This window comes from Lygodium microphyllum, chromosome 1 (assembly GCF_053477565.2).
Source record: "Lygodium microphyllum isolate KBCC chromosome 1, Lygodium_microphyllum_v1.1.10, whole genome shotgun sequence".
NCBI lineage: Eukaryota > Viridiplantae > Streptophyta > Polypodiopsida > Schizaeales > Lygodiaceae > Lygodium > Lygodium microphyllum.
In genome coordinates, this window is record NC_141135.1 from 132,601,600 (window position 1) to 132,622,499 (window position 20,900).

Sequence of the window (20,900 nt, forward strand, 5' to 3'; positions counted from 1 at the left end):
CCTCTCTCTCTCTCTCTCTCTCTCTCTCTCTCTCTCTCTCTCTCTCTCTCTCTCTCTCTCTCTCTCTCTCTCTCTCTCTCTCTCTCTCTCTCTCTCTCTCTCTCTCTCTCTCTCTCTCTCTCTCTCTCTCTCTCTCTCTCTCTCTCTCTCTCTCTGTGGCTCTCTCTCCTTGAAATGAGAAAGCTACAATCCACTTAGGTTGGGTGAACAACTATGCTAATCATGGTGACCCTTTGGTGCCAAGCCATGAGGATGTGGGACCAAATACCATGCACAGTGTAGGCATAAGGAAAGCCTTATGTCTTTGTGTGCCAAGTGAGGCCTTAGAAACCAACACAAAGAAAAAAATACAAGGCTCAATTTTTTTAGGTCAGGTGCATGACTACACTAATCATGATGCCCCTTTAGTGCCAAGCCACAAGGACATGGAACTCAGACACCATAAGGAAAGAATTGTGTCTTTGTGTGCCAAGAGAGGCATGGGACATCGATACAAAGTGAAAAGTACAAGCTTCAAATTGTTTACGTTAGGTGCACGACTACACTAATCATGGTGTCCCTTTCATGCCAAGCTGGGAGGACGTGGGACCTGGACACCTTGTGCAGTGCAGGCATAAGGACAAACTTGCGTCTTTGTATGCCAAGCAAGGCATGTGACACTAACACAAAGTGAAAAGTACAAGCCTTAAATTATTTTAGGTCACGTGTATGACTGCACCAATCATGGTACCCCTTTGATGCCAAGCCATAAGGAAATGGGACCCAGACACCATGCGCTATGCAGGCATGACAAATGATTTTTTATGCCTAGAAGTGCTTAAAAATAGCGAAAAATTACGAATATTAGGGGAAAAATAGACTTCGTCAAAGGCGGCGGTGGCAATTAGTACGATTTTAAGTGGCAAGTCCCTAAAGCGCTAGTGCTTATTTTCATGGAAATTAAACGGTGGTGGATGGCCAAGCTGGAGTTTACCTAGATGCAAAATGGCGTCAGGAATCCAACGCAAGTCTTGGATCTTCATTCCAAGGTTGTTTGATACCCCATTTAATCCCCACAATGTTCGAGGTTGTGACGTAGCTACTAGATTTGGAAGCTGGGAAGAGCGTGAAGGGGCCTAGCTTTGTAGATTTCAATGTCACGGAACCACCCATCTAGACGGATCTCGAATCCGATGTCGTTTGCCCCTTCAAAAGCGAAAAAGCCACTTGCTGGAAGTGTGAACGCAAAAGGCATGAACTAGATAAGTTGATTAAGAGCTTAAAAGCTCTTAACAAAGAGCTTAGCAATCAAATAGCCACGAGAAACGATGGGGGGGGGGGGGGGGGGCGTCAGTTTTTTGCACCCCATTTTTTCCCCATTTCTCATGATTTTCTGATCAGTGGAGGCAGGAGGAATCCTCCTGGCCCTGAGATGCTTCTATCCTTCGCCCTCCATCACCACAAACAGATCACGGAATGATGCACTGAGTAAAGAGATAAAAAACCAATCTTTCTCTCTCCTCCCTCTCTCTCCTACATAGAGGCAATTCATGTGCAAGAAATCAAGAAGAAGAGGGGCTGAAGAATGCTTGTTCGGTTGTGATTAGATTGCTTCAAGATGAAGAGGAGGCTGAGGAAAGAGGTTCAACATTGAAGAATGGTTGCTGGTCTGTCTGTGGGCTGCCCAGAATAATTATTAAAAAACCCGCAACATGCAAGACATGCGGTATGCTCCAATTTTATGAAGAAATTTGCTTGTTTTTGTTGTTTCATGGTCCAAATGTTCTTCATATGCGATGAATTTTTGTTTGAACCTTGTTTGCATCATGTTTGAGGGCTGTAACTATAGAAATACAAAACCCGTAATGATTTAGAGCCGTTATTAATTCTTTAAAACCCACAAAATGTTATTTTTAATGGAAATTAGTGGTTTTTGCGATTTTAAGTTGAAAAAAAGGGGTGGAAATGGAATAAACTCAGAGTAAATGTTAAGTTTTAGTCAAAATAATAAGGCAACAAAAATAAATCAGAAAATATATATTTTTCATGAATAATAAATAGAAAAAAATAGCGAAAATAAAGGAAATTGGAGTTTTCGCACTAAAAAAATATGGAAAAATAAGATTTATGTGTGTGAATATTTGGCAAGGTTAAAGCATGAGGTCAAGCCTTAGTTTAGCCTTGTCCTTTGTGTTACAGTACGTGTTTATTGCTTTTTACATACAAAAATGATACAAAACAACCATTTACACCTTTGCAACGCAGCAACACCTAAACGGTGAGGGGGGAATGAAGTTTTGTGACAATCCAATTAGTGAAAAGATACAAATTCTGATTTTTCTCTTTGTGCATAGCATTTAGGGATGGTTCCATAATTAAATATAGGTGACTAGTAGCACGGAAGTTCCGGTGCTAGTCCCTAAAGCAGCACATCACATTGTCAAGTGTTTTTCTGAAAACTAAAAAGCCCTAGTCAAACTGTAGTTAGATTTGATTTTTGCTAGCTAAGTTATTTGCGTGACAGTTTGTTTTGTTATTTCGTAGTTGGATTTCTTGTGTTTGTCTAGCTTAGGATTTGATTCTATCATTTTGTTTGATTTGTTGAGTGTGGAACTTGATAGCCTTGGTCGAGCTTGGTATTTTTTTAAACAGGATGAAGCTTGTGTTTATCAATAGCTACTGAACATTGAGAAGCTAGGTATGTTTTCTTGTCGAGACTTTTGCACATCACGGGGATAATGGGTTCACGAGCACTTCACGTTGCACTTGTTGATGCACTGCACTCGGGGGTTGTATCCTATTCTTATCAAATACTTCCATGCCATGGGTTGGGATTATGCACATTTTGCACCATCATTAAGCACTAGCACGGCATGAGGTCCGCTGCAACTATATGCAGTAAATTTTAGATGCATGCACACATGAGAGAGCACCTGTCATTGAGCACACACATTTCTTGCACGCACGATATTTGGGATGCTCATCACAAAGTTAGGAACCTTTGGTTGAGTGTGTAAGGAGGTTGGGTGAGTTTAGAGGGTCGTGAAGGACGCCGCCATTTGTGAGATGGGTTGTTCTTATTTGGTTAACATCTTGAAGACCATCATTTCTAAGTGATTGTGGGATTTTGGATGAGTGGAGCGGAGATTGATATTTTACTCAAGAGCGTTGAGAGGTGAGGATAAGGATTTAATTAATCAAGGAACTATGTTTGCATTGTGCATGACGCACTAGTACATCTAGATAGGCTAGGCACAATTTTTCCAATGCATCCATATTTTTTGTGTGAGCATTGTCTGAATGGTAGCATGTTATGGATTCGATCAATTACATGTTTTCTCAAATCATGTATGGTTGTGCACGGAGGTATCTTTCATAGCATATTCCTGCTAGGGCACACTACATAAAAAAATAGGTTCATATCTAGAGAATATTTATTTTGAAGACTCAATGATCAAAGAAAAAAATTTGTTTGTTTTACATCGTCAGCGAGTATTTCTTGAAGAAAAAGAGGACATGTGTGCTGAAAGTGTGTGCAATTACAAAAACAATAGGCCAAGTAAGGGAATAAGTCGTCCAAGATAAAAGATGGAGAAAAATGATGCGATTTACGAAAATTAGTATTTTACCCATTTTTGATAGATTTTCGTAATTATGCCTGTGTTGGCCTGTTGGCTACATATGTTCCGATCATTTTGAGTATTCGAACAACTATATTTGGAGTTCAAATGGCGAAGTTATTATCCAAACAAGTTGCAAACATGCATAGAGCAAAAAAATCGAAAATAGTAAAAAGCAGTAGAAAAGCAAAAGCCAAAAGTTGAAAGCAAAAAGCCTAATGTATGTGAGTGTGGATAGAAAACTATAGAAGGAGAGTTTGAAGAGTTAAGGGCCTTTTCCCTTGATTACAATTGTATTTTGTGAGAGAGGAGAGTGGAGGGTCGCATGCTAGAGTGAGCTCTTCTCATGCCAATTTGGAAGTTAGAGCTTTTGGGTGTTAAAGCGCCGAGCATCGGCTCAAGATTGTTAAGGTACGAAAATATATCTCACTTGGTTTGTTTTCGAATTGTTGGTATTTTTGTTGTGTTGTGGTTGTGTGATGCTCTAACCACATTTGGGTTTTTAGTTGTTTTGAGCTTCAAGAGGCATTGTGTTTTGTCTTGTTTTTATAAGTGGCTTGTGGTGTATTATCGAATATTTGAATTTTTCAAGTTGTGTTGTGCGTTCAACAAAGTCAATTACCCCAACTGGCACTCCTTAACATCTCGTTATCGGGTTGTGAATGAGGCTTGCTCTCGATCACCGCTCACGTAACATCTCTTTTTTGGTGCCCCCACTGAGGAGTGTCAAAATTGATATTATTGTTATTTTGAATGTGAGTTTTTTTTTAAAATTTCTTGTGAATGTTGAAAATGGTTGATAATTTTCCTAAGTTCCATGGTAATCATACTGAAGATCCCGAAAGATTTTTAGAAAAAATAGAGCTGTGTTGTTTGATAGAGAAAGTGACTTTGAGAGAAGCCTGCAGGGAGAAGCACGAAATTGGTTGCTTGACTTTGAGAGAAGCCTGCAATATAAGAGACAGAAATTGGACTATGAGACTACTAAAAATGCTTTTCCATCTAGGTTTAAAAAAAGAGAAAGTCAAAGTGAGACTTGGGTGAAAATAGAAACTTAGGTTCAAAAAGATGATCAATGTGTTGAGGATTTTGCTAGGGAGTTTGAAAGATTGTGGAATCGATGGATTTTAACATTGTTAGAAGGTGAGATAGCCCTAGTTATGTTGAAGATAATGCATTTTGTAAATGGGTTGAAATTAGAAGATTGGAGAGTAAAATTAGAGGTTAAAAACCCTAAGACTTTTGAGGAAGCGGTGAAGATAGCTCAATATCAAGAGAGGAAGACCAAAAGAAAAAAAGAGTTAGGGTTTGATGAACCAAGGGAAAAGTTGAGCTCAAGGCGAGTTGAGAGAAAAGTTTTTGAGGAGAAAAGAGTTAGTTATGTCTATCCTGAGAGAGGTACACTATATTCTCTATTTAGGAGAGATGAGTTGACTTGTGAGAAATCAATTGAAGTCTATGAGGAGAAACTCCTTAGGGTGGTTGAGGAGAAAAATACTTGTTTGATTGATTGAAGTGAAGAGTCTAGGAGTGTGAATTCATATCCATTGACCATGGATACTTCTAGTTCAATGATCAGTGATTTAACTAAAGAAGAGGGATCGACTGATGATACTTTGGAGCCTAAGGAATTTAGAGATGAGCTAAAGATAAAGAAGAAAATGAGAGACCATATTGTTTTAAGGACCAAGAGTTTTCATGTTCTTTGGGAGAGGATGGGAGTCAAGAAAGTTTTGATATTTCTGATGAGGGAAAGTGTGATGAAAATTCTAATAGTCATGGTAGTGTTGCAGAGAGTAAAGACAATTTAGAGAGTGAACTTGTTTGCCTTAGTGATAGTATAGATGGATCTGATTGCTTGAAAGATGTAGAGAGAATAGAGGATGATTTTGTGAGTCTTTTGGAAAACTATGAGGGGGAGGGCTTAGAAACTATAAGTTTTCAAGATGAAGTTAAGGGTTCAAATTTGTTGCCTAATAAGTTTGTGGAGATTTGTTGTGAGTTTGGTAATGAGTTTGTTGATCAAGAGAGTATGGAGGTTTTAGGTTCTGACTCATGTTGTGATTTTGGTGTTGGTGTTGTTGATTCGGTTGAGTCTTGTGAGTTATTTGGTGATAGTTTGAGTAGCCCTGGAGAGGCTTTTGTTTGTGGTGTTGATGATGTGGTTTTGAGTAGACCTAATATCTTACTCCTTGATAGTTGTGTAGATAATTGTTTGGTTGTTTTAGGCAACAATGCCGAAGAGAAAACTTCATTTGATAGTATTTTAGTTTCTTTGAGTTCTTCTAAAGGTTTTGATGTTGTTTGTGATGATTCAGATTGGGCATTTGAGGATATTGAGAGTGACATTGATGAGGATGTGAGAGAGAATTTGAGTAAGGCTTTAAAAAGGATTGAGAATTCAAGGGAAGAGCGGTTGAAAATCAAGAAAATAGAGTTGGAAGAGGTTTGTGAGGAGGTAGTTGGGGATTTGGTAGTTAAGGAGTCTTTGATTGAGGTTTTAGACCCAAAATTGTTGTATAGTGAAGATGATATTCGTGATGATGTAGAGGTGAAAGTTTCTTCAGTTTCTTGTGAGGTTTCTTGTAAGGATACTATAGAAGGTGTTTACCACTCTTTGTGTGTGAAAGACTCGATGGAGTCTTGTATTGTTGATGATGAAGTGACCCCATTTGTGGATGTTGTTGGTTTTGTGGTGTTATGAATCTGGAGTTGACTCCTTTTGATGTTGTGTTTGATTTGGATATTGAGTTGGGAGATCCTTACATAGTATCTTTAGGAGAAGTTGTACATGAATCATTGGATGAATTTGAGATTGGCAACAAAGAAAGGGTCAAAATTTTATTTAGAGACTCTAAAAGTAACATGGTTTTTCCTAGGGAGGATGGGTGGGATATGAAGATTTTGGATTATGGTTGGGATTTGTGGGGTTTGAATATTTTTGAGTGTGGTTATGATTTGAGGGACTTGAAGAATTTAGAGAATGATGTATTTTCCTTAGATGGAGAGGATTGTCTCAAGGATTTTGATTGGATGAGTTTTGTCAACTTGTAAAGGAGTTGTTTGAGAGAAATGTGCCATTTGTGTTTGTTGAGAAGATTGTGGATAGATCATTGGATTTCATTTTTGATTGGCTTATAAATGTTGCATCATTTTATGAAAGCAACTGCTGCACATGAATGTTTGCAGACTAGGGGGAGGGCTAAATATGTCAAGTGTTTTTCTAAAAACTAAAAAGCCCTAGTCAAACTGTAGTTAGGTTTGATTTTTGCTAGCTAAGTTGTTTGCGTGACAGTTTGTTTTGTTATTTCGTAGTTGGATTTCTTGTGTTTGTCTAGCTTAGGATTTGTTTCTATCATTTTGTTTGATTTTTTGAGTGTGAAACTTGATAGCCTTGGTCGAGCTTGGTATTTTTTGAAATAGGATGAAGCTTATGTTTGTCAATAGCTACCGAACATTGAGAAGCTAGGTATGTTTTCTTATCGAAACTTTTGCACATCACGCGGATAATGGATTCACGAGCACTTCACGTTGCACTTGTTGATGCACTGCACTTGGGGGTCATCTCCTGTTCTTATCAAATACTTCCATGCCATGGGTTGGGATTATGCACATTTTGCACCATCATTAAGCACTAGCACGGCATGAGGTCCGCTGCAACTATATGCAGTAAATTTTAGATGCACGCGCACATGAGAGAGCACCTGTCATTGAGCACACACATTTCTTGCACGCACGATATTTGGGATGCTCATCACAAAGTTAGGAACCTTTGGTTGAGTGTATAAGGAGGTTGGGTGAGTTTAGAGGGTCGTGAAGGACGCCACCATTTGTGAGATGGGTTGTTCTTATTTGGTCAACATCTTGAGGACCATCATTTCTGAGTGATTGTGAGATTTTGGATGGGTGGAGCGGAGATTGATATTTTACTCAAGAGCGTTGAGAGGTGAGGATAAGGATTTAATTAATCAAGGAACTATGTTTACATTTTGCATGACGCACTAGCACATCTAGACAGGCTAGGCACAATTCTTCCAATGCATCCATATTTTTTGTGTGAGCATTGTTTGAATGGTAGCATGTTATGGATTCGATCAATTACATGTTTTCTCAAATCATGTATGGTTGTGCATGGAGTTATCTTTCATAGCATATTCCTGCTAGGGCACACTACATAAAAAAACAGGTTCATATCTAGAGAATATTTATTTTGAAGACTCAATGATCAAAGGAAAAAATTTGTTTGTTTTACATCGTCAGCGAGTATTTCTTGAAGAAAAAGAGGACATGTGTGCTGAAAGTGTGTGCAATTACAAAAACAATAGGCCAAGTAAGGGAATAAGTCGTCCAAGATAAAAGATGGAGAAAAATGATGCGATTTACAAAAATTAGTATTATGCCTATTTTTGATAGATTTTCGTAATTCTGCCCGCGTAGACCTGTTGGCTACATACGTTCCGATCGTTTTGAGTATTCAAACAACTATATTTGGAGTTCAAATGACGAAGTTATTATCCAAACAAGTTGCAAATATGCATAGAGCAAAAAAAACAAAAATAGTGAAAAGTAGTAGAAAAGCAAAAGCCAAAAGTTGAAAGCAAAAAGCCTAATGTATATGAGTGTGAATAGAAAACCATATAAGGAGAGGAGATTGAAAAGTTAAGGGCCTTTTCCCTTGATTACAATTGTATTTTGTGAGAGAGGAGAGTGGAGGGTCACATGCTAGAGTGAGCTCTTCTCATGCCAATTTGGAAGTTGGAGCTTTTGGGTGTTAAAGCGCCGAGCATCGGCTCAAGATTGTTAAGGTACGAAAATATATCTCACTTGGTTTGTTTTCGAATTGTTGGTATTTTTGTTGTGTTGTGGTTGTATGATGCTCTAACCACATTTGGGTTTTTAGTTGTTTTGAGCTTCAAGAGGCATTGTGTTTTGTCTTGTTTTTATAATTGGCTTGTGGTGTATTATCGAATATTTGAATTTTTCAAGTTGTGTTGTGCATTCAACAAAGTCAATTACCCCAACCGACACTCCTAAACATCTCATTATCGGGTTGTAAATGAGACTTGCTCTCGATCACCACTCGCCTAACAACGTAACGCTTAGTTAACATTCATGAAAGGGCTATTTTTTGCACCTCACATGGCTAGTTTTTTTAATCGTAAAATGGTTGTGTACAATTGTCATACACCTTGCATCAAGGATGCCACGTGGTATCTCCTAGAATGCATTGCAATTGATTGATAAACTTTGATCAATGCTAAGAGGATAAGAAACCCAAGCTATAGGTTAGACGGGTGCTTCCGTTGGGGAAAGTTTTGCTGTGAGGCAAATCAAAATCTCCTGAAACGCTGAATTATGAAAGAGTGGAGTTTGTATGAATGTTATATGTGCTAGCGACACATCTTGAGGCCAATCCCCGAGGTGTAGGAGAGTCGCAGTGGAGCCGCGGCAAACAACTGCCGAGAGGTGCTTCCCTATGTGTGTATTACGAGGCATTATGCCTATATGTTATGGGATCTCCCTCTGAGGAGAAGGGAAGGTGAACGTTGGACTACATATTGGATATAAACGTAAAATCGTTGTAAGCATTCAGTGCAAAGTGAGTTTTAGATGCTCCTGGCCCGCGAGGCCATGTGGTGGGGTTGTCTGTTGTCGTATGCATGAGGTCTGACTAGTGCCATAGCCAGTGCCGGCCCATTTGAGGTCCCATCAGTGGTGCGTCTACCGAGAGCTGCCTATAAGTGGTGGTTTCCAAATCTTGGTCTTATAAGGGACTTGTTAGCTTTATTATATAGTTGATAGCCACCTTGAAGCGGTGGATGCTAAAATAGGTGGATTAAAGTTTCATCCATGAGCATGATGGTGAAACCAAGGAATCCCCATAACCCTAAAGATACCTTGTCCATTCTAAATGGTTTATGGGATCTTTGTCTAGAAATGTGGCCGATTACTTTACCCTTTTCCTTGAAAGTGACACCATGCTGGAGTTTGGGTCACTATGGGGAAATACCCATGGAGTAATCATGAGAGAGAGTCCATGGGAGCTAGAGGAAAGATTAGGGAGTAAAAGTGATGTTAGGATGGCGTAGTCGTTTGTGATCCTCAAAAGCGATAAGTTTTTGAAGGAAAAGACCATGATGCCATTAGTCAAAGTAATATATCCCTATGAGTAGGTGATACCTCCGATGCTAGGGCTTGATGCAATTGGGTTCCAAAGCACAATTTTGCATATCCATAAAGCATTGGATGATATCTACATATGTGGAAAACCCTTATAAAAAAGGAAGGTTCTATTAGGACCTACTTCCAATCCTAGGGAAACAATAGCAAATGAGGATATAATTACTAAAACACCAACATCAAGCGATGGAGTAGACTCCTTAGTGCGTAGCATAGGACTCCCTAGACCACTCTGTGAGTTGGTAGAAAGGGATAGCAAGGATGATATTAACCTTCCTACACCAGTAAAAAGGTGGAAATGAAAGAGGTTGGAGACCCCAAGACACTAGAGTTAGGTCATGAATAAGAGGATTTTAATGGCCCAGTGCTGATCCCGAAGGAAAGGACTAAATGCCATCCTCCTTATAGGGATCTCCCAGTGTTTCATGGGCTGGTTAATGAGGATCTGATGGTGCATTTATGAGAATATGGCCTAACTTGCCTTGCAAGTGGGTTCAATGATATTCATCGGATGCTCGTATTCTCAAGTACCCTAAAGGGAGAGGCTAGAAAATGGTACTGGAGCCTCCCAAGGGGGTCTATTAAATCCTTTGAGGAGTTGAGTGATCGATTTTTAGATGAATATGAGAAGAAGGTGCCTATGACCCAAGTTTTAGGTTAGCTGATGCAGATTAGACAAGAATCTTATCCTTCTGTTAAAGAATACGCTAGAGCCTTTGATGATATTCTGAGGCTTTGGCCAAGAAGAGCTACTACATTGCCAGGTGATGTGCTATGTGAGCTTTTTTTGAGTGGCTTAGAGATTAGCATGCAAATCCAAGTGGGATTGCAAAACCCTAAGTCGTTAAGGGAAGCAAAGATGCATGCCATTGATTATGAGGGACATATTCAGAGATGTTGGAAAAACTTTTGGAGTTTTTCCCGCTCAGTACAAGTTCATCCTAGCTTCCAACCATTTCTACAAGGAGACAGCTCACTTGTTGATACCAAGGCAGCCTATGAGAGGAACCTTGGTAGCCAAAATATCCAAGCAGAAAATGGCAATAGTAGGGATAATATACCCCCTGGGGATAAAAAGATTCCAAGCCTAGTAAGTCCCATCAAGGCTTGCAACACTTCCATGAGAGGTAGTTGTGACGGTGGAATTGATAGAACCATTAGGTCTACAAGCTTAGATGAGCATTTTATGGGTGGTTCTAGTTGTGCTCCTAGTAAGGCTCTTAAGAGACCTTTCCAATTTATAGATGAATCATGCTTTCAAGTAGATGCTATTGCTTTTAGTAAAAGCATGGTTCTTATAGCTAAGTAGTTGCAGAGTGGACAAAGGAAAGTAAAGACATCTCGTGTAGAGAAGATGTGGCATGCCAAAGGTCCACTTGTACTAAATAGAAGCCATAAGGTTGTGAGGCCATCTGGTAATGGTGATAAATCCACAGTGAGTCCATTGGACCAATGTGGGCAAATGAGGCAGTCTGAGAATATGAAAAGGAATATGAGATGGGTTTGGAGGCCCAAAATCCCTAAAAATACTATTGGTGTGTCAGATGAAGGGCCAGGAATTGCATGTGGACATGCTTTGATGGATTCCCAAGAGGATGCGACTAAAGGCCATAATGCAACATCTGACAATAGGGACTGCCGCCCTAAGATGCATCTATGTGATGGGTCTAGGCTTGAAGCTTTCAAGAATCGCGTGGTGGGGGGACTTGCTCAAGATGCTGCGCCGAACACACATAGAATGCACAAGGAGAAGCTCACTCAAGAGACAAGAAGAGAGATGGAGGCCAAAACGTTTTCTTGCTGGTTTTTTCTTCTTTTTTCACACACTTTACAATGTACACAAAGTATAGATAAGATACAACATAAAGGAAAGTGGCCTACTAAGTCAAACAATGCATAACCGACTACACTAGTCGACTGGCGCTATAACTATGCCAGCTGTAAATAGGTGTAACAACCTGAATATAATAAGTAATGAGTCAGTGGCCATGTGAGAGTCATAATGACCACCGACGTGCTAAGTGTAGACGTGTGGACCCATCTAACCAAGCGGTCCATCATCAATGTCCGCATGTGTTGAGCTTGTCATCTGAACACTCCCCCTCAAGCTCAACTGCATCTCTGCAACTCCAAGTAAGCTTCAAAAATTTTGAAGCTTCCCTGTACCCAATGCCTTCGTGAAGATGTCAGTTATCTGGTCCTATGTGCTGACATACACCAAGTCAATCTCACCTACTAGTACCTTCTCTCTCACAAAGTGGTAGTGTACCTCAATATGTTTTGTCTTAGCATGGAACACAGGGTTCCTAGCCAACTGTATACTGCTCATGTTGTCACAATAAATGACAATTGGACTTTCAAAACCTGCACATCTAAATCAGCCAATAACTTTTGTAGCCATACTACCTCACATGCTGCTACAGTACCACCTCTATACTCAGCCTCTGTACTTGACAAAGCAACTATAGGCTGCTTTTTGCTGCTCCAAGTAACTGCTGCACTACCAAGAGAGAACATGTATCAGCTGGTAGATCTTCTATCAGACATACTACCAGCCCAATCTGCATTTGGGTATCCAAACACCTATACATCTATACCTGCCTCATAGAAAAGTCCATAATGTAATGTGGACTTCACATATCTCAATATGCGTTTGACTGTATCCAATGTGGCTTCTTAGGTATTTGCATAAACTGACTCACAAGACCAACAATGTAGCTCATCCCCAACATCAGCACTCAGCTTTACATTCTGCTCCAACAGGAGTGAAAGTGGTTTGCATGTTGTCATACCATACTTGGACAACATATCCAAGCCACACTGTCTTTGGGACAGCCATATACCATCATCACATCTGATCACCTCAATGCCAAGGAAGTACCTTAGCTCACCTAAATCCTTCATCTCAAACTTTTTCTTCAAAAAGTCCTTGACTTAAGCAATCCCACTATCACTATTGCCTGTAATAATCAAGTCATCCACATAGATGACTACGATGACCAAACCTACATCTTCCTTTCTCACATAAAGTGAGTGATCAGCATCAGAAACATAAAAGCCAATATTGATAAGATACTCTCTGATCTTGTCAGACCATGCTCTAGGTGCTTGCTTGAGCCCATAGAGCACCTTCTTCAACTTGCACATATATGTGGGATGCTCTAAATCTTCATAACCTGATGGTTGATCCATATACACTTCTTCCTACAAATCACCATGCAAGAAGGCATTCTTCACATCCATTTGCTGCAACCTCCAACCTTTGGCTGCTGCCAAAGAAATCACACATCTGACAGTTGCCATCCTAGCAACTAGATTAAAGGTTTCTTCATAATCTATGCCATATGTCTGGGCATAGCCTTTTGCAACTAGCCTAGCTTTGTACCTACTAATAGAACCATCTTCATTGTGCTTAATCTTATAAACCCACTTACATCCAATAGCTTTCTTGCCCTTCGGCAATGATACTAGATCCCAAGTCTTATTGGCCTCTAATACAGCCATCTCCTCATCCATTGCTACATCCCAATGAGTATGAACAATAGCATCCTCAAAACAAGTGGGCTCAACATCCTTAAATAGTTTCACCATATAAGCATAACGGTGAGCTGCATAACCTTCAAAACCAAATTTTTTAACAGGGTATCTGACCCTGCTAGATCTGCGTACCACCAGATCACTCAATGGAGCCTTTACATTATTATGAGCTCTCTGTACACCTCGTGTCTTGAGAGAAGGAATACCAAGCTCATCATCTAAGCTCTCTAAGACACTAGAGTCTCCATCAAGAACTGCATCAATGCCATATGACACTTTATTCTTTCCTTTGTCTTTACCTATAGTGCTACTAGATGCACCTGAAGATGTAGAGCTACTCCTTAGTCTTCCAGACCATGGACTATCAGATGATGTCTCTGGTCCACTAAGAGTCCATGATTCTTGCTTTTCAGCCTGCACATGAGTGTCATGATCATCATCATCATCCAATGCATCACCACTAGATGCATACCAACTACTCATTTCATCAAAGATGACATCCCTGCTCACTCTGAACTTACATGTGACAGGGTTAGAACAACGATACCCTTTCTATTCTAAAGAGTATCTAATAAAGACACATTTTTCTGCCTTTGGATCAAGCTTCTTCTGTAGCTCATCTGGCACATGAACATATGCAACACAGCCAAATACCTTCAAGTGTGATACATCAGGCTTCTTGCCAGTAAAGCATTCTTCAGGAGTCATCCCATGAACTGCAGCTGTGGGAGTTTTGTTCATAATATAAACAGCAGTATGAACAGCCTTAGACAAAAAATGCTTAGGCATATTCTTTTCAGCCATCAAGGCACGTGCAACTTCTGCAATATGCCTGTTTTTCCTTCTGCAACACCATTTTGCTGTGGGGTATACATGCATGTGAATTGTCTCTTTATCCCATGAGACCTTAGAAAATCACTGAACTCATTCGAGAGGTACTCTCCCCCTCCATTTGACCTCAAGAACTTTACTTTCAAGCCTGTTTCTCTTTCAACTGCAGCCTTGAAAGTTCTAAAGTACTCAAACGCTTTACTCTTTTCCTTCATAAAATATACCCACAGTTTTCTAGAAAATCATCAATGAATGTGACAAAGTATGAACTGCCTCCAAGAGATACATTTTGTGTAGGCCCCCAAATATCTATATGCACAACATCAAGGATATTTTTGCTTACATCTCTGTCATGTGAAAAGGGTTGTCTTGCCTGCTTACCAAACTGATATGCTCTACATATCTTATGAAATTTTGCAACTCTAAATGTAGGCAAACCTGTAACCAATCCTTTGGACTACATTAATTTCAGCCTTTGTACATTTGCATGTCCAATGCGTTTGTGCCAAATTTCAATATCTACAACAACAGCTTTTCCTTTAGCATACATATCAACATTCATAGTAGGAATTCCAGCATCCAGAGTAAACGTACGTCCAACTCTACTTCCCTTTGCTACCAATCTGCACTTGTCATTTAAGTCTTCTACAAAGCAGCCCTTTGCATTAAATCTGACTTGCAGTCCTTGCTCTACCATTTGACCGACTGACACCAAGTTCTTTGTGATAGATGGCACATATAATACATCTGAACGACTCTTTGTCTTACCATCATGCAAGGACAAGGGAACTTTTCAAATGTGTGAAATTGGGTGGCATGAATCATCACCCGTCTGCACATAACCTACATTTTGCAAATCTTGCATCTCTCCAAACCATTCTGCATGGCTGGTTGGATGCACCTGAATTAACATACCAAACATCATCATGTGTTCCCTTTCCCGTAACAGCATTCAGCATATGTTGCATAACAAATAGACGTTCATTTTTGTCTTCATTCTGTCTGAAGATGATGCATAGTTTCCTTGCTGCAACTTACCACTACGAATATCATCTTTCTTAGCATAACATTGGGCTGCAATATGACCTATTTTGCCACAGTAGTGACACACAATACCAGAGTTATTAGAACCTCTGTTCTGCCATCCACCTCTTCCTCTAAAGCTCCCCTTGCCTCTAAAGTTACCACGACCTCCTGAAACCTGCATATCACCAAATTGCTGATTCAATCTATTTTGCTGGTTGTCACTACCACATCCTGTACCACGGCCTCTTGAAGAGAACCTACCACGTCCCCTTCCTGAATTGGAGTAGAAAGCTTGGACTTGTTCACCACTTCTTTCATATGTCTCACTCTGCATGTTGATCTCTTCAGTGATCATAAGGGAGACCAACTCATCGAAATCTGGAAATAGCTTTCTGACATATACGAAAGTTACAAAAGCCTTCCAAGCCTTTTCATTGTTAAGTCCACCCAAGGTAGACGACATCAAATCATCATCATCGGGCATTGCATCAATCGCTGCCAAGGCATCTGCAATGCTCCTTACCTTCAGTGCATACTCATTGATAGACATCTTCCCTTTTTTCAATGTATTCAACTCTTGCTTGAGTTGAATCTTTCGTGCCTTTGTATTTACGGAAAACATACTTTCAAGTATGGTCCAAGCTGCATATGAATTCTCTGCATTTCTAATATGTCCCAGCATATTATTGTCAATTACTATAGACAACCAATACATGACCTTTTTGTCTTTTGCATTCCATTCCTTTCGTGCCTTTGTCTCTTCTAAAGTTGGAGGATCACTCACCTTCGGCTCCTTTTTTTCACTTGAAACAAACTCGTAGAGGTCTTTTCCAATAAGGAAGTTCGTGACACGGAACTTCCATGAAGGGTAGTTGTTCTTGTCGAGCTTCTCAATGATGGGGTTTCCACTGTTCTCTGCCATTATCACAAAACTAATACCGAACATCAAGCAAATCTTTTGCAACCCTCAACCTGTAGTGCACATCAATACACTAGACAATATTTTTCACTGTTTGCTCAACAATACATGCAAATTTGCAACCAGTTTGGAGATAAACCTTGTGTTTATTCGCTGGTAAATACCTTTGAACTTATAGATCTGAAATCTGTAACCTGTACACCTATATATGGCAGACATAACTGAAATTGCAAGGTATCTCGAACTGTTGTCCGCAACCTTGTGGCTCTAAAACGGGGCCTGAAACGGCCTCAGATGCCCAAAATCTGTAGAATACACAGCGCTCTCTGTGCACACCAAATCTCACTACAATTTGAGATTTTTGCTTTGCCCTGCTTTCGGTGCCTCCACAGGCACTATCCAAGAGAGAGAGTGGAAGGATGGGAGAGCTTCTTACCCGTGGCTTGCTTGCTCAAACCTTACTTCTTCTCCTTCACTTCAGCCTTCGAAATTAGCCTCTCTCAGTGGTGCGGCTTTGATACCATGTCAAGAATCGCGTAGTGGGGGGACTTACTCAAGATGTTGCGTCGAACACACACAGAATGCACAAGGAGAAGCTCACTCAAGAGACAAGAAGAGAGATGGAGGCCAACATTTTCTTGCTGGTTTTTTTCTTCTTCTTTCACACATTTTACAATGTACACAAAGTATAGATAAGATACAACATAAAGTAAAGTGGCCTATTAAGTCAAGCAATGCATAATCGACTACACTAGTCGCCTTGCGCTATAACTATGCTAGCTGTAAATAGGTGTAACAACCTGAATATAATAAGTAATGAGTCAATGGCCATGTGAGAGTCATAATGACCACCAACGTGCTAAGTATAGACGTGAGAACCTATCTAACTAGGCAGTCCATCATCAATGTCCGCATGTGTTGAGCTTGTCATCCCAACAAAATCTCTATCTAGTTTGGATCGTATCATTGACATATGCAATGGTCCAATTATAGAAGAGTTGAATGATCATAAATCCATGATTCTCCCTATAGGAGTAGTTACAGGAAAGTTGGGACAAGTGATCTGTTTGAATGACGACTAAGGGGATGAGATATATCAACCTAATGATGTCATTCATTCAGCTCATAGTACCCAAGAAGAGATGGCCATTATTACTGAGATATCAGTAGAAAGACTTGGGCTAGTGGATCTACAAAGAGCGTAGATCAAGCTTTTAGCTGACTCGCATGAGGAGCATGAGGGTAGTCCTCCTATTTTATGCTATCCTTGGTATCCTGATTAGTTTGATAGGATGTGATGTATATGCCAAGGAGATTATATATTGCATGGATTAGAATGAGCTATCCATTTTAGGCCAAGAGGGCCAGTTAGTTTGCAGTGAAATGTGCTATTTTTTTAGGCCAAGAGGATGTGCAGGTGAGGGTTACTTTCTTCTGTTTGTTGGGGACCGGCACTTAAGGCATGAAGTCCCAGGTTTAGGCTTTGTATGTCTGGGGTGTCAAGATTGTGGGAGAGAAGGAAGGAGTCTCCCTTGAAGCTTTCTTGCTTGCACAATGGGGGAAGACACACAAGGGTGGAGGCTGAAAAAAAATCTCCTCTTCTTAGTTGTGTAAGCCAAAAGAACTCAAGTACAAAGAAATAGAAGAACCCTATATATGGGTCTCAAACCAAACTCAACTAACTAAGGTGGCATACTAACTGAGCCACGAACTAGAGTAGATAAGGATAGCTATCATGTAGCTATTATTCATGGGTGGTGTACCAACCGCGTCTGCAACTGACAAGTCGGTGACATAAATACACAACGGTCACCCTGGCGTATCACGAGTGGAGCTCGATATTTCAACACTCCCCCTCGAGCTCAATCCCAATTCCTGCACATCAAGCAGGTCTCTGAACTTGCGCAGCTTCTCTACGCCCAATGCCTTCGTGAATATGTCAGCTACCTGATCCTCTGTGCTGACATAAACTAGATCAATAAGACCTAGTAAAACCCTCTCTCGCACATAGTGATAATGCACCTCAATGTGCTTTGTTCTAGCATGATAGACTGGGTTATTTGCCAAGTGTATACTACTCATGTTGTCACAATAAATGACAACTGGTCCATCTGTAGACTGATGCATATCATAAAGTAGCTTATGCAACCAAGCTACCTCACATGCAGCCATTGCTGCACCCCTGTACTCAGCCTCTGTGCTCGACAAGGCAACTGTAGGCTGTTTCTTGCTGCTCCAAGTGACTGCAGCACTCCCAAAAGAGAACACATATCCACTGGTAGATCGTCTATCAGAAATACTACCAGCCCAATCGGCATCAGTGTATCCATGCAACTGTATATGAACCCCAGTCTCATAAAATAGTCCATACTGCAATGTGGACTTCACATACCTGAGTATGCGTCTAGCCGCATCCAAATGTGGTTTCCTTGGAGCCTGCATAAACTGACTTACCAATCCAACAGCATAGCTCAAATCTGGCCTGGTAATAGTCATATAAATCAAACTTCCTACTATGCGTCTGTACATAGTAGGGTCTTCTAGAAGCTCACCTGCATCTGTGCTCAGCTTCACATTTTTCTCCAAAGGAACTGAAATAGGTTTACAGCCTGTCATCCCATATTTGGACAGCATGTCCAATCCATACTGCCTCTGCAAGAGCTGTATCCCACTTGGTGATCTAATCACCTCAATGCCCAAGAAATAATGCAGCTCTCCCAAATCCTTCATCTCAAACTTCTGCTTCAATAGCATTTTCACATGAAGGATATCTTCATCACTGTCACCTGTCATAATCAAATCATCAACATAAATGACAAGTAGCATAATACCTTTCTCTGTTTTTCTCACATAAAGTGAGAAATCTGCCTTGGAAATTTGAAAGCCAATAGTGACAAGATACTGTCCTATCTTGTCAGACCATGCTCTAGGTGCTTGCTTCAAGCCATACAAGGCTTTCTTCAACCTGCAAACAAACTCAGGATGAACAGCATGCACATAACCTGGTGGCTGCTCCATATAGACCTCTTCTTGCAAATCACCATGCAAGAAGGCATTCTTTACATCCATCTGATGTAAAGACCATCCCTTTGATGCAGCCATAGCAATGACTGCTCTTACAGTTGCCATCCTTGCAACTGGACTGAATGTTTCTTCATAGTCAATGCCATATGTTTGTGCATACCCTTGCCTACTAATCTTGCCTTGTATCTGTTCACAGAACCATCTGCATTGTGCTTCACCTTATAAACCCACTTACAGCCAATTGCATTCTTACCTTTAGGCAAATGTACTAACTCCCATGTAGCATTTGCTTCCAAGGCATCCATTTCTTCATCCATGGCTTTCTCCCATTTTTCTTTTCCCATGGCTTCCTCAAAAGAAGTGGGTTCTGGTTCCTGTATCACTTTAACCATATATGCATAGTGAATGGCTGTAAATCCATCATATTTCAGCCTATCCACAGGATACCTAGCTCTGGTAGACCTGCGCAAAGTAGGGTCACTCCCAAGTGCTCTCAAAACATCCCTGGTCTTCCTTATTCCAAGTGTAACAATAGAAGGAATACCCAACTCATCATCAATGCTCTGTTCTGAGCCACTGGATTCACCATCCACATAAGAGTGACCTGCATTCACATCAAACATGGGCTGATCAACCTTCTCTTTTCCTTTTCGTGATACCTGCATACCACTATCTGCATTGCTTTGAGAAGATTCTCCTGATCTCAATCTGCCTGTCCACGGCGAAGAATGTGAACCACTGCTAGAGGACGCTCCAGGTCCACTAATATTTTGTGACTGCTGCTGTGAATTCTGTGCAGCATTACCATTTTGTGCATCTACATCATCAATCACATTTACTAGTTTATACTAGCTACTCATCTCATCAAAAACAACATCTCTGCTCACTATAAACTTACGAGTAGAAGGGTTATAGCATCTATACCCTTTTTCCTGCAGAGAGTAACCAACAAAGATGCACTTCTCAGCTTTTGGATCCAACTTGGATCTCAACTCATCTGGCACATGTACATAGGCAATGCAACCAAAAATTTTCAAATGAGAAATATCTGGTTTCCTACCAGTATACCTCTCCTCTGGAGTCATCCCATGTATTGCTGCAGTGGGAGTCTTGCTCATTATATAGACTGCTGTAGCAACTGCTTCAGCCCAATAAAAATCTGGCAAGTCTTTTTCATTGAGCATGGCACGAGATACCTCTCCAATATGCATGTTTTTCCTTTCTGCAATTCCATTTTGTTGTGGGGTATAACTGCATGAATATTGCTTCTTTATGCCATGCTCCTGCAAGAACTTTGCAAACTCATTTGAGAGGTACTCTCCCCCTCCATCTGACCTTAGGCATTTTATTTGCAGACCTGTTTCTTTTTCAGCCATAGCTTTAAGGGTTTTGAAATGCCCAAAAACTTCACTTTTCTTTTTCATAAAATACACCCAAACTTTTCTGCTATAGTCATCAATAAAAGTGACAAAATAATGACAGCCTCCAAGAGATGCGGTTTAGTAGTCCACACATCAGAGTGGATTAATTCCAATGGCTTCTCACTCTCTTGAACATGTCTAGGAAATGGTTTCCTTGCCTGTTTTCCAAACTGACAGGCTTCACATACCTTATGCATTTCTGCAACCTTGAATTTTGGCAATCCTGCAACAATATTTTGGGCCTGCATTGATTTAAGTCGCTGTACATTAACATCACCAATGCGTTTATGCCAGATATCAATATCTGCAACTACACCGGTCCCATGTGCAAACATTGCTGCACTCAATTCAGACATGTCTGCA